We start from the raw sequence: 14,767 nt of genomic DNA, 5'->3' as shown, positions 1-14,767 counted from the left end.
ATATACCTTATGTGTTAAATTCACTGTACACTTGAGGAGGCCTCATTTTTTTTTAATTGTCCAAAGGATTTTTTGATGTGGAACCGCTCTGTTTTTTAGCTGATTTCCTGCCGTGTTTAAGCAATCCTTGCAATCCCTCAGCTGTCTCCCATGACCCATTCTTCTCAGGAATGACTGATTTGATCCCTCAGATAGGTTGGTTCAAACAGATTTCCTGAAATCTTCCTTATAGGGCAAAGTGGTCGCCATGTTCCTTGTCCTCATTCTCTTCCTCTTTCTTGTGGTCAGATACCCATAATATTACTGTTCTTACTTCTACATCTGTACAGTTGAGTGGCATGAAATACCTTTACATTATATTAAGTCTGCTATCACCATCACCCAACTCCAGGCTTTTTTCCATCTTCCTGAACTGAAACTCCACATCCACTACAGGGTGCTATCCATTTCCTTGACCCTTAGCAGCTATCATTCCATCCTCTAATTCTATTAATTTGACTATCTTTGTATATTTCAGGTAAATGAAATCATACAGTATTTATCCTTTTGTGCTTGGCTTATTTCATTCAGCAGAATATCCTCAAGGTTCACCCTGTTGTAGGGTGTGTTAGAATTTCTTTCCTCTTCAAGGCTGATTAATAGTTCACTGCATATTTATGTCACATTTCATTTGTCCATTTACCTGTTGACAGACCCTTGACTATTCCTCCCTTTTGGTTATTGTAAGCAATGGTGCTATGAACGTGGCATTTACATGTCCCAAGTCTCTGCTTTCAGTTCTTTTGAGTACATACCCCGATATGAAATTACTACGCCATTCAGTAAGTTTTAAAAAAATTTTGAAAAACTGTCATGGGATTTTTTTCCATAGTAGTTTCACATTTTTTTTTATTCTGACCAGTGGTATAAACAAGTTCTGATTTCTCCACACCAGTGATGTTTGCTGGACTTTTATTTGGTGAGATGTTTGTTTGTACGAAACCATCCTAACAAGCGTGAAATGGTGCCACATGGTACTTTGGGTTGTTACTTTCCCAGTCATTAGTGATGATAAGTCTCTTTTTACCTGCTTATTGGCCATGCATGTATCTCCTTTGGAGAAATGAAGATTCAAATCCTGTGCCTACTTCTAAAATAATTTTTTATTGTTGCATATGAGCCTTGCTGATTGCCTAGATAGTACACTACTCTTGGTTATGATTGAACTTTCACCTGGGCTTCTGAGGGACAGTCTATATTCCCTTTGCATAAATATAAGGCAGAGATGAAAGCACGCTAATTTACCACTCGGGAAACTACAGCTCCATTCTAAGATCCGCCCTTGTCTGTTTATTGTGGAGGAAGTTTACAGTAGCTACTGCACAGTGAAGCCATTGAAGCTTTGGGATACTGTATCCTATTATTTAATCTAGGGTTTGTTTTGTGGTCGATACTGAGGATCAAACTCAGGGTCTTGTGTACACTACGCAGTCATTCCACCACTGACTTGCGCCCCCAACCTGCCAACTAACCTTTTACTGTCAAAAACTATAATGCCTCCTTGGGAAAGGAGGAAGCTAAAGTTTGTCGGTCATCATTTCCACATATAATGATATCTTGAAATCATCAACAGGAGTTGACAAATTCTAGTCCATTGGCCAAACTTTACCTTAACCTACTTTTGTGAATAAAGTTTTATTAACACACTACCCTGCCCACTTGTTTTTTTCATTACTATGGCACATTGCATACAAAGCCTAAAACAATTGATGTCTGGCTCATTATAGGAAAGATTACCGACTCTTGCCTTGCCTGCTTTTCTAGTCCTGGGGCTTGATCTCTGGGCCTGGATACTTTCTCTGAGCGTTTGTAGCTAAAGGCTATGAGATATACTGCTCTTAAGTATTTACTGAACTATGTCCAGCTTTATGTCCAGCGCTGTGGTCCCAAAGCCTCTGTTAATCGAGTGGGGAAACAACTTTGGCATCCTAATCAGTCCTGCAGCCAGATGTGACCCAGCATTTCCTAACACAGCTGGAATCCTTTCAAGTCACAGCCACTCAGTCCATCCTTTCCCTGACTTCTGTCTTAGAGGGCAAAGTAGTCTCGTGTGTCTGCTTTCTCTTCCTCCCTTCTCTCCTTCCTCTTGTCATCGAATACATATTCCTATTCATTCTAAACTTCTGTGAGTAGCTCTGATGGTTAACTACAGTAAGAGGCATTGTAGTAGAGGCACCAGCCCTACACTGTAGAGCCAAGACAGGTTGCTGCCTTGTGCTCCAAAATAGCCCCCTAATTCTCTGCCTGTCCTCAGAGATAGAGAGGAAGCTTTGCTAAAGCAGTCACCATTGATTGTTCAGTTCTGAGGTGCTGTTGGTTTACCGATTTTGTTACACCTTTCCTTTAACCTCTTGACTATAAAGATACAATAAACCATTCAATAAACTTAGGCTAGCTGCTGGAAGAATTGTTAAAGTGCAGAGGTACTATCTTTGGAAAGTTTATACAGTATGGTATTAAACACTGACTTTAAAAAGTTATAGATAATAAATAACCTTTCAGATCCCTGGAAATTCTACACACACACACACACACACACACACACACACACACACACACACACACACACGGACGCACACACGGACGCACACATGCACATATACACACAGGAGATGAGGGAGGGATGGAGAGAGGAAGGAGAGAAAGAAGGAAGGAAGGATCTTAACAAGAAGAAAAAGAGGAAGAGGACAGGATAGGAACTTTTAATACCAGACTGACAGCTATCAGGGATATTCTCCTACATGATTATGCTATCAGGGATATTCTCCTGCATGATTATGGGATGGTCTTTTTGTGTATGTGCCAGTCCTGGGGCTTGAACTTGTGTCCTGGGTACTGTCCCTGAGCTTTTGTTTGGTTTTGCCCAAGGCTAGCACGCTACCACTTGAACCACAGATACACTTTTGGCTTTTTGGTGTTTAATTGGAGATAAGAGTCTTAGGGAATCTTAACTGCCCAGCTGAATGTGTTGATGGGCCTTGACTGCCATGTCTACTGTCAACCAATATGCATGTACTGGGAACTTTGTAGTTCTTTCCCTACCTTTGTAAGGGAAGTCAAAGTTATTTTTCCCCTTAGAATATAGCAATTAGTATTTCTCTTTTGGATTAGACTTCTAGTTCTACAACCTAAAGTGGTTTTAACTATCACTCACTAAGTAATGTGTCTGTCTTAAATTTTGAATTGAAATATTGAAAGTAGAACTCTGGGGAAGACCTTTTTAAAAATGTTTTCCTCAGTCAGTAGTAGCATACTATTCTTTCGTGGGTTATTTGTGGGTTATCTCTGTGTGTGCATGTATGTGCACGCAGATGTGTGCATGCACACTGCACACACACACCCGTCGGCTTATGGGTGTTTAATTGGAGACATGAGTCTCACAGATGTTCCTGCCCTGATTATATTTGAACAGCAGTCCTCAGATCTCAACCTCCAGAGTAGCTAGGATTATAGGTATGAGCTACTAGCACCTAGCTTCAATATTCCTTTTGTTTTATATATTTGCATTTCCCAAGAATAGCTTTCTACTATATTTTACTGTATGTATTTATAGTCATCTATAAGTCTTGGAGTTTATAGTCATCTACAAGTTTTGGAATTCAGATAATGTCCTGCAAAATGCCAGGGACTTCTCCAACTTGAGGTCATTCATGGCTTCAGTAAGCAAGCCTTCCTACTTATGGTCCCAGGGAAACCATTCTTTTCTGTGTGTAGAGATGGCAGTGACTGAGCTAGGATTTAGGACTGTACAGATAAGTGATATAAAACATACGCTATCATAACTGGGTCTCAATTCAGGGAGAGCTGAGAACCCAGAAAAGTGTACCAAGGAATATGAAAGGTACTCCTCATTGAGATCTGTAGATCCTATAATAGAAAGTCCGAAGACTTTCTTTCTACTTTAAGTCAGTAGACTGACTTAAATCTCACCTTGATTTTTTTTTTCATTGAATTGAACTGTGCAGCTCTTGGTGGACTGCGAAACACAGATAATATTTGGTCTGAGGGAAAAAGTGAAATTACATGACATAAAATCTAGCGTTATATAATCTGTGGCCTCCACAAGGCCAGTGCGCATGTTCCATTGTCATTCTGGCTCCGTCTTTGGTTCTGAGATGTTAGCATTGCGTTTAGGTCAGAGGAGAGTGTTCAATCCGCCACGCTTTGATAACTAAAGTAAAATGCTGATGGAGATCATTTCAGATCGTCTCTCTGCTGTTGATTGCATGCTTGTGGTTCATAATCAGAATGAGGCAAAGTAATTGTTAGAATGACTTGCCAAGGATACATTTTGTGTCGCTGCAACTGTCAGCACTTTAGGTCCACTGTTCTGCCTGAGAGTGCTTGCCTGGCATCCACTGGGCAGCTAACACACAACTCTTCCTTAGCTACCATGGCTAACTTTTTTTCTAGCATCTACCCCCCCTCCTCTAAAAATTACCTGCAAAAGAAGGGACTATTTAGTGAAAGCAAGCCCTTACATTTGTGTGTGTGTGTGTGTGTTTTATTGAATATTAAAGTATAGAGACTTGGATATAAACATCCATATGTGTGTTGCTACAAAGCTCCTTTCTTTGGCCAGGAAACCTTGACAGTCTTAGCTTTGTCGCTTACTGGTTATATAACCAGGGCTGATTCCTTTTATTAAGCCTTGTTTTCCTCATCTCTGTATCTGTGGGTCTAAGAGAACCTGTTTTCCAGAGCTTTTATTAGAATTAGAAATGACAGGTTAAAAAAATGGTCAGCAGAAATCACCCACTCTGTTAAAGGGAGTAGCTAATATTAAAGGATGCTTTCTCAGGATGATCTAATACAATGGTATGTTAGATTTCCATCACTGGAATACCTGAGAGAATGAACTCATAAAGAGAAAAGGGTCATTCTGACTCACAGTTTGGGAGGTTCCAACCCTATCCTATGATCACTCGGCCCCCTTTCTTTCTGAGTCTGGGGCCAAGTAGCCGATGGCAAAGCGGAACTGCTCACCCCATGATCTGGGATCAAAGAAGGAGGGGCTGGAGTTCCACCATGCCCTCAAGGACTTCTCACTAAACCCTACCATTTGTGTACTTTTCTTTTGGCTTGAACTCAGAGGCTGATGCTTACTAGTCAGGTGCTCTCCCAACGGAGCCACACCTCCAATTCTAGACCCCACCTTTTTACAAGTTGTACCACTTCCAAGAGCACCACCCTGGTGTCTAAGTCTCTAATACATGAGCCTTTAAAGGCCAACTATAGCCTCAAAGCCTACTGTGACAATGGAAATGTATTATCAACCAGTTTCCCTTGCTAAGTCATACTAGCAGAGACATATAGCTGGATGCAGATGTTAGCATATGAACCTTGTCTGCTGGAGAGGATGTGTGATGAATCATCTTGTGTATACCTTCAAAAGATACAAAGGGCCCTTTGAAGGCAAATTTAAGGATGCGTGTAATTTAACTTTGAATGCCTGAAAGGGGAACTACACGATATACCACTCATCCTGAACATCTGCTGCTTGCTTGTGGGGAAATCAGTGTCTAACAGAGAATCAGACAACACAAGTTTCTGGTTAGCACTACACACATCTCACCAGCACCTAAATTGTAGTATCCAAAAAGATGTTTGTAAAATGTAGCTCGGTTCATAACAAATTTAAGGTCTGTGGTTATCTCCAAGTGTTGATTCTTTTATACATGATCAAAATAGAACAGTAGAACATCTCCACTGAGATGTCCCCCACCATAAATTGTGCCCTCTAAAAGTCTCATCAGCTGGAGCAAGAATAGAATATTTAGGAGAAGGTGGCTGAAGGGAGCATTCCAAGGCTCTGCCATTTCTTTAGGTTTTCACAAATCCGGCTCTGGTCTCTACTTGGTTTCTCCACCTGTGTCTCTCCAGGATTTTTTTTTTTTGGGAGGGGGTCCCGTCGTGGGGCCTGACCTCTGGGCCTGGGCGCTGTCCCTCAGCTCTTCAGCTCAAGGCTAGCGCTCTACCACTTGAGCCACAGCGCCTCTTCCGGTTTTTTTCTTTTTGCTTATGTGGTGCTGAGGAATGGAACCCAGGGCCTCAGGCATGCAAGGCAAGCACTCTACCACTGAGCCACCTTCCTAGCCCTCTCCAGGATTTCTTAATAGGTTTCTTGTTTGGCATTTCTCTGCTACCGCAATGTGTCCTGTCTTTCCCTGCTGTTCCCTGCTAGCCTTTCACCTCTTGCCTGCTGGCAACTCTGAAAAGTTTCAACTCTGAAAAGTTGAGCTTCATTCACAGCTAGAGGAAAAATGATCTCCACAGCCTGTTTTGATGATTATGGATCTAGACAGACTTGCCCAGCTTACTCTAAAGTGGCATCTTTCCAATCATTGTTAGAAGTGTGAACGCAATTTTTTTCGATGGAAGGAAAAGACATGTCATATGATTCATACAACCCAAACCTATCATTCTCCCTGAGAAGAAGACTAGACATTGCACAAACATTCCCCCTTTTCATACCTTCTTGGTGGTCTTGATATTCTTAGGATTCCAACCTCAAATAATGCAACTTAATTTCTAGGGCTTCTTGGGACTCTGTAATATTCAGTGTGTCTCTCTGCATATCATTAATTCTGCCATGATAGGACTGAACACAAGGATACCTGTTTAACTTCAGACTTACAATTTCTTCCTTTGAAATAGGCATCCCTAGCTATTGTGATTTCTAATCTTTAAAATTTTGTCCCCTTCCAACATAGTAGATGTGATTTTATTCCCTGGTATATATGTTCGTTTGTATTCTTCTAAGCCTACACCCACTCATACCCAAACAATTTTTTTGTTGTTAAGGCTTATTATATTTATGCAATCTGCCTTTTTCCATCTTGAAGAAAATGTAGACGAGAAAGAACACACATGCTACCACAATGTGTAGCCGTTGCTCATAAATATGGATACTTTGGAAGATTCTGTAAATTCAACAAATAAATATTTATTGGTTTATTCTTCCAATGCAATACTCTGACAGTGCTTAAAAATTATGATGCGGATACATTTATTAATGTTCAAAGATGTTCTAATAAATCATAAAAAATATCAGGCAGTAAAATAATATGAATTCTTTGCTAGTGTGTTATAAATGCATTGTATACATATGTATAAGTTCATTTCTGTAAGCATGTGTTTAATATACTGTCTATCGTTGGGTGTAGGAGAGAGCCAGAAGCCATATATATGAAAATGTGGAAAACAAGACATAAGCTGACTCCTGTGACTGGGATTTTTTGCATCCATATTATCTAATTGTTCTATATTAACCGGTTTTGTTCTGTTGCTATTTGTCTCATCTAATTTGGGGATGGAATGGGGGTAAAGCGATGAGAGTGCAGGTCCTCACATCCAGGTGAATTATCAAATTATATAAATCTCTCCTCGCATCTCTCTTCTCTTGTTACAGATATGCAAATGCATTGGGTCAAATGGTAATAGAGGCATTTCTTTTTATTAAGTCTCTTCCACCTGCCAAACAGTACAGTGAGAACTTGAGAAGATATAGGCAGCAGGTATTATTATTGCCATTATGCAAATGAGGAAAGAGCTCAGAGCGTTCCCATGGCTGGAAGGGCACGGCTAGGAGGTGACAGAGCCGAGAGGCAGACTGGTGTCTGACTTTCAACTCCATGTTTCCTGGTCTTTATCATTTTTCCTGTAGACATCTTATCTGTCATTAGAATAACAAACAAGTCTGTGTATCAGTGTGTCTGTGTGTGTACTGTATAAGGTTGCTTTTAAAAAAATGTCATAATGTACCATCTTTCACTGCTGGTGTTGTTTCTAGCCACCTTTTCAATTAGACCAGGTCATTTTTTTTGTAGTCACAACATGTTAAGAGGCCTCCCCAATTCTAGGACAGTTTGACAAGATAATGGGTGTCACCTGAACCTGTGTTGAGTTTTCTCTGAGACTTTAAGAGGTACCTTTCAGATTCTGAGACAGAGTCTAGTATGTGGCATCCAGCCAGCTAGTGGACGTGTCAACAAGGAAACTTTCCTCCTGGCCCCAGTGCCCAGGCCATCCTGCTCTTAGGCAAGGGGCAGGAAAGCAGCAGACTTCTGCCAGCTTTGAGAATGAGTCCCAGAGGCTCTGAGAGCATGTGAACCTTGCCAAGGGGACCTCAGCAATTCCAAGAACTTTGTTTCACAGCCCCCTCCTAGTTCTGTAAGGACTAGTCTGCAGACATTTTTAAAAGTTGCGTCTTGAACTGAATTGCTTCTGTGGTGTAGATGAAAGTCTTTTGCTGTCACTTCCTTATCTGCTTCCAGACTTTCTCTGTCCAACTCTCACACCATATCAATTCCCATCCTGGTTTGGCAGGCGTCAAACACCATAGCTTCCTCAAGGGATTGCTCAGTTGGCTTGATAGATGGCCTCTAGCACCTCTCAGCCAAATCCATGTTTCCCTATCAACCTAATCACAGATGGCTGTGGGTAATAGACTTGAGGGTATGCCATTGTTTGAAAAGGACCAAGTATGATAAATGGAGTCTTGTGAATATTTATTGAGGTATCTTTCATCAGCCCCATGGAGGGCATGCTGTACAGGACATTTTCCTTATTTATTTATTTTTGTCTATACCAATGCTTGAACTCAGGATCTCACACTTGCTGGGTTCGCTTAGCTAGCAACGTGATGCCTCCAGACCAGCATGTTGCTGGGTAATTGGAATCTCTTGAATCTTTGTGCTTGGGTTGGCTTTGAACTAAGATCTAATGTTCTCATTCTTCTGAGTAGCTAGGATTACAGGTATGAGCACAGCACATGTCTTTGGACAGGATATTTTAAATGGCCCACTTAAAAACTATGTACCATAATATATGCTCCTTGTCAGAAGAATCGTCCAGTTCATCACAAAATTATCCATGGTTCTGATTATTTTTTTGCAGATTGATTATTTAAAGCATTGTGTTTAAATTCATGTAGTTAACCAAACAGGTCTTCATCCATTGTTAATCAAATGTGTATCATGAATCTAGTAAGTGCCAAAGTAGGTGCTGAAATTCCCTACAATTGCTAGGCCTGCTTCCCTGTGCTGACTCAACAAATGGACTTTATATTGTCTTCTTAATTTTTTTCCTTTCTTTTCTCTTTTTCAGTTTTCCAAAGAAATTAGACCAAAATTTTCTCAGTGACAAGACACAAACCTGCTGTGTTCAGAGGGTGAGTGATCCAAATGTTATCCAACTGGTCACTGGGGTTTCATGCCTGTAATCCTAGCTACTCAGGAGCCTGAGATCAGGAGGATCACAATTCAAGGCCAGCTCTGGACATACATGTGAAAGCCCTTCTCAACCCATAGCTGGGTATGGTGATGCACACCTGTCATTCTGTGCTATGTGAGAGACTGTGATGAGGAGAATCACAATGGTTCCAGGTCAGCCTTGGGTAGAAAAGTCTTCGAGACTCTCATCTCCAGAGGGAAGCTGGGTGTGAGACATGGGCCTGGCATGCAAGCAAGGATGGAAAGCCTAAAGTCAGTGGATCTTGGTCCAGGCTCATACCTTGATGAAAATGAGATCCTGTCTTAGAAAACAATAAGCCAAAAACAGAGCTGGGTTATGGCTCAAGTGATAGAGCATCAGTGGTCCTGAGTTCAAGCTCCAGTACCATCCCATTCCAATTTTTTTTTTACCCAATGTTGTGAGATTCCAAGAAAAAACAATAATCTGAGTCAGGTACCCACCATTGGCTCATACCTGTAATCCTAGCTACTAAGGAGTCTGAGATCTGAGGATTGTGGTCCAAAGTCAGCGCTGGTGGAAAAGTTCATGAGACTCTTATCACCAATAAACTACTCAGAAAAAGCCAAAAGTAGTGCTATGGCTCAAGTGGTAGCGCTCTAACCTTGAGTACAATGAGGCTCAAGCATCCAGGCCCGAGTTCAAGCCCTAGGACCGGGGTGTGTGTGTGTGTGTGTGTGTGTGTGTGTGTATGTGTGATGTGTGTACATATATATATATATATATATATATATATATATATATATTGTAATATGCAGGCTCCAGAAACTTTTCTCATGAGGTTTTCCTATTTGACAGCTCTTATCATTTGAACCCCTTGAGAGGATGGCTTTCCTCATAGGTTCTTCTGTTGTTTCTTTAGTTACTTGGTTTTGTCTTTTTGTGTATTGAGACAAGGTCTCATGAGCTAGGCCAGAATGGTCTCAAACTCAAAAATCCTCCTTTCTTGGCCTCCCAAAATGCTGGAATTGCAGGTCTGTACCACCATGCCCAGTTTTTCCCAGCATTTCTTTGGGCAGTTCCCACATTTTGCGTCTTAGGAGTTGTCACCATTGTTGCTCATGCCTCATTCTTGTCTGGCTTGCAGAGAAGATGAGAGGTTTCTTTCCTCCAGTGGTTAGTGTACAGAGATGTGGCCGTGCAAAAGGAGAAACCATCTGGTTTGTTCACATGGCTGTATTGAGAATAATGGGATATGAAAAGTAAACAGGATCTTCAGGCTTGTCAGGCAAATGCCCTATGCAGATGAGGCAGCTGAGGTCCAGAGGACTTAAAGTCCCTTCTCTGTGGAGTCATGAACAGGACTATAAGAGGGATATTTGGCACTGGGCTACATGGTTTTCATCCTGCACAAAACTAAGTTTTGACTCCATAGCTACTCTCCAAGGGCTTCCATTCACATAGTTAATTTAACTTGATTTGAGTGCTACTAATCTAATGGTTATGCTTCATTCCCATCAGACAAATGTTAGGAGTGATGCTGTTTGACTGTTTGACTCTTTGCAATCATATTTAGAAACTAGGATGAGGGGTTAGCAGACAGATAGGCATGTATCGACCCTGCAAGGAAGGGAATTTAGAGCATGGTGATTTCCTAAGGGATCTGAATGTATTGGATATATCTCTCTCTATATTCCCAGCTGAGAGAAAAGAACTTCCTCTGTTCCCTTTCCAAACCACTACATTTCAGTCCCACGTGGTGATGTGCTGATGATGGGTGGTGCAGCTGGTTTGCAGCTAGAAGCCATGGTACACCTGCAGGTGTGTGCTCACCAGCTGCAGGTCTGCACGCCCAACCAGGGATGTCCACCACCTGCAGGGAGTAATGGCTAACCAGGTTCTTGTGACGCAGTACAACTGTGGGCTGCAATTATCAAGACTTTCAGATAAAACATTGCTTCACTAAGAAAAGAAAGTTTTAGGCCAGAAAAAGTGGAGAGAACTTCATTTGCATAATAACCAGGAAAAACCTGGGTGTTCGAGTGGTAGAGCACCAGCTGAGTAAACGAGTTGAGTAAATGTGAGGCCCTGAGTTCAAACCCCAGTAACTGGCAGAGAGAGCAAGAGAGAGAGAGAGAAGGAGAGAGAGGGGGAGAGAGAGAGAGAGAGGGAGGAGGGAGAGAGGGAGAGAGAGAGAGAGAGGAAAAAGAAAAATGTTTTGGGTTTTATAAAGAGTACAGTGATATGATTGATCAGATGGAGATAAGCATAAGAACATGACTCTCCATCAGAATCTGGAAAGGTAGACTATCCTGTAGTTGTTTGATGGAGTTCTATGCTCAATCTGGCTCAGAATCTTGCGCAATTAGGTTGGTGAGCAAGGGACACTTGGCAAAATTTTTTGGCTCACCTAAGGATTGGTCTAAAGGTGTTTGGAAGAGCCTGAGGCTGTTATTTGATCATGTATCATCTTACCTTATTAACAAATGGGAGCTTCACTTCTGGATTAACTGAAGTCATTATTAGAGAACTTGATAGGTCCCTTTATCCACCTATGGATATTCTGGCATCTACTTTGTGCCAAAAGGATCATCTGTTTATCACTTTAATAGTGATCTCTCCTGCCCCCATATATATTCATTACATGTGTATTCTCTGCTTTCCATCATGATGAGAAAATACTTGAGATAAATAACTTACAAAGAGAAAAGGTTCATTTTGACTGATGGTTACAGAAGTTTCAGTCCCTGGTCAGTATCCCTTTTTGCTTGGGCTTGTGGCCAGGCAGAACATTTTATAGGGGAGCCTATGATAGGCCCAGCTATTTATTTCATGGTGGCTATTAAGCCAAGGATGACAGGAAGGTGTTGGGAACCCAGAAGCCCCTCCAAAGCCCCTCCATTAGTCTCCTAATTTCCTACTAGGTGTCACATATTAAAGAAAGATTCCCCCATCTCTCAATAGCACCAAGTCCTGAGGAGCACACCTTTAACATCAAGGAGTAGATGTTGCTGATTCAATCATAGTAAAGTATGAACTTGGGTTTTTTTTTCCTAGAGTATGACATAATATTATCTGGGACATGGAGATCTGCTCTCCAGGGAATCCAAAGTTCTGTCTATATAGAGAATCAAGAAATTAACCCAGCTACTTGGGAGGTGGCAGCAGGAAGATCATGTCCAGGCAAAAAGTAGCAATGAGATCCTATCTAAAAACCAAAATGAAAACAGCAGGTTTGGTGGCTTAGCTCAAGTGATAGAGCACTTGCATAGCAATACTGGAGGCCTAGGGTACCATCCTCAGTAGACTAAAAGTAAGGGGCAACTAAGAGCCCTAGGAAAAATGAGTAATGCCAGACTCTACCTACACTATGCTATTCTTTGGGTAAAGAATGCAATGGTAGGGAGGGGTGAAGCAAGAAATGGTAAAGGGATGAAAGGCGGATTGAGAAGGACTACCTGAACTCACATAGATTATTGTGCCTGGCTATGGTGTTCACAGTCAGAAGACATCAAATTATTATACAAACCCAGGCACTAGTCGCTCATGCCTGTAATCCTAGTACTCAGGAGCCTGAAATCTGAAGATCATAGTCCAAAGCTATTTATGGTAAAAGTAAATAAATAAATAATAAATAAATCAGACTTTAGCCAGTCAAAAAAAGACTAGATTGGAGGCATGTCTCAAGTGGTAGAACACAAGCCATGTGCAAAATATTGGATCAAAAGCATGAAACCTTAAAGTTCAAACTTTAATACTGGCACACACACACACAAATTATTATGCAAAATGTTATGATCCATTTTTTTAAACAAATGAGGGGAACCTAAATTGAAACCATGAGGGTTTTTGTAAATTTTATTTTAAAGATGCTGTACAGAGGGGTTACAGTTACATGAGTAAGGTAATGAGTACTTTTCTTGTCAAACATTGTTACCACCTCCTACCCCTTCCCTCCCTTCTCCCCTTCCCCCTTCCCTCCTACCTAAGGTGTAAAGTTCATTTCCAACATAGTGTTTTGTGAGTATCATTGTTGCAATGGGTCATCCTTTGTCCTTGTTTCAGCATTTTGTTATTCCCCTTCCCCTCCTCAAATTAAATAAATGTATATACAAGATGCAGTGTACCAAAATCAAATACAGTGACAACTGGGGATATACCATAGGGGGACCAATATACAAAAGAAACAAAAAAAATCACATAGGTTTTATTGGTCTCCAATTGAAGCTCAGAGCCTGGGATGTAGCTCAAGTGATAGAGTTCCTGCATAGAATGCATGAGGCCCTAGGTTCCATCCCCAGCATGAAAGGGGGAAGAAAAACAAAAGAAAGAGAGAAACAGCCAAAAGAAAGCTCAGAGGCTGGTCCTCACATGTCCATACACCTTGTAAAACTGGAGCCACTGGGCTCTGCTTCTCTGTGTGCAGTGGGGCTGGGTCCTGGAATCAATGCTGCTCTTGTTTCCAAGTTTAGACAAGCACTCACCATCCATGATATCCCTTTAAGAGAAATCCAGCAAAATGTTCTTGCCAGTACTGCAATTTTATTTGCTCATGGCCAAGTGGCAATGGCATGTACTGGTTCCATAGCAACATGTCTGTGCAGCCAGAAAAATATAATGCTTGGGACAGCCAGTGTATACCGGGCAGGGCAAACACAGCCATGATAGCCCCTTTTCCTTATCCAGCTTCTCCTGGGCTTTTCCCCTCCTGGGGCCTGCGATAGTGCAGGGAATGTGCACTTTGTCATCCTGCTATCTATCCCTGCTATTAGCATTGTGCCCGTCCCTGTCCAACTTGGAACGTGATGAGGGAGAAGGTGATGCTGGTGTACCATCTTGCAGGCTCCAGAGGTGCCAGAAGGGCTGAGGACCTCCTGCCTTAGCAATAGAGAGTCTGTACTGCCTTTTTTAAATACTCTGCGTGCTAATGGAGCACCTCCCTTGTAATAGCATGGCAGGGGAACAGAATTCCTGTACGTGACAGTCAGCTGCTCCTGGCTGGAAAGTCGGCAGGGAGAAGAAATGGTATGAGACTTAGGGAAGCAGAGTGTAGGCCAGGGTAGCCAAGCCTGACAGGTTACATTGAGAAATACAGTACCCATGTATTTCTGCCTTCCATGAGATCCTACCAGAAACTCAGCCTTATCAACTATGGTTTCTTCATATTTCCCACCTAGTTACTCTGTCATGGAGTCATTGTAAGCACTCTTATTTTACCCGGGGCTACTTCTTTCTGAACCCTGGAAGTGCTTTTGAAAATCTGACATTATCTTGTTCATCTTTTTCTTAAAAAAAAAAATCCCTAATTCCCAGAACTAAGCCATGTGGATAGGAACCATACCATATTTGTTCATGACAATGTCATATTCTCTTTCTTTCTCCCAAGGAAGTTGTGACACAAGTATGTAAACATGTTGTAATATATTTTACAAGTATGAAGTATTTTTCACAAGTGTGAAATATATTGAAATATATCCTTAAATTTGTGTGTGTGTGTGTTTGCGTGTGCATATGTGCGTGCATGTGCACACGTGCC

The 14,767-nt window shown here is 41.5% G+C and overlaps 1 protein-coding gene across 1 annotated transcript in view; it reads left to right on the top strand.

The window, feature by feature from the left end:
- Positions 1-14,767, top strand: part of Atxn1 (ataxin 1) — a 407,118-nt gene that overhangs the window by 214,624 nt on the left and 177,727 nt on the right. The window contains exon 7 of the mRNA XM_042678587.1: positions 9,148-9,211. The gene's annotated coding sequence lies outside the window, so the exon portion shown is untranslated. The remainder of the gene's footprint in view (positions 1-9,147; positions 9,212-14,767) is intronic.

Source organism: Dipodomys spectabilis, unplaced genomic scaffold (genome assembly GCF_019054845.1).
Source record: "Dipodomys spectabilis isolate Male_0828 unplaced genomic scaffold, ASM1905484v1 ptg000045l, whole genome shotgun sequence".
NCBI lineage: Eukaryota > Metazoa > Chordata > Mammalia > Rodentia > Heteromyidae > Dipodomys > Dipodomys spectabilis.
Note: the sequence above shows the minus strand (reverse complement) of the source record. Positions and strands in the feature narration are given on the sequence as shown.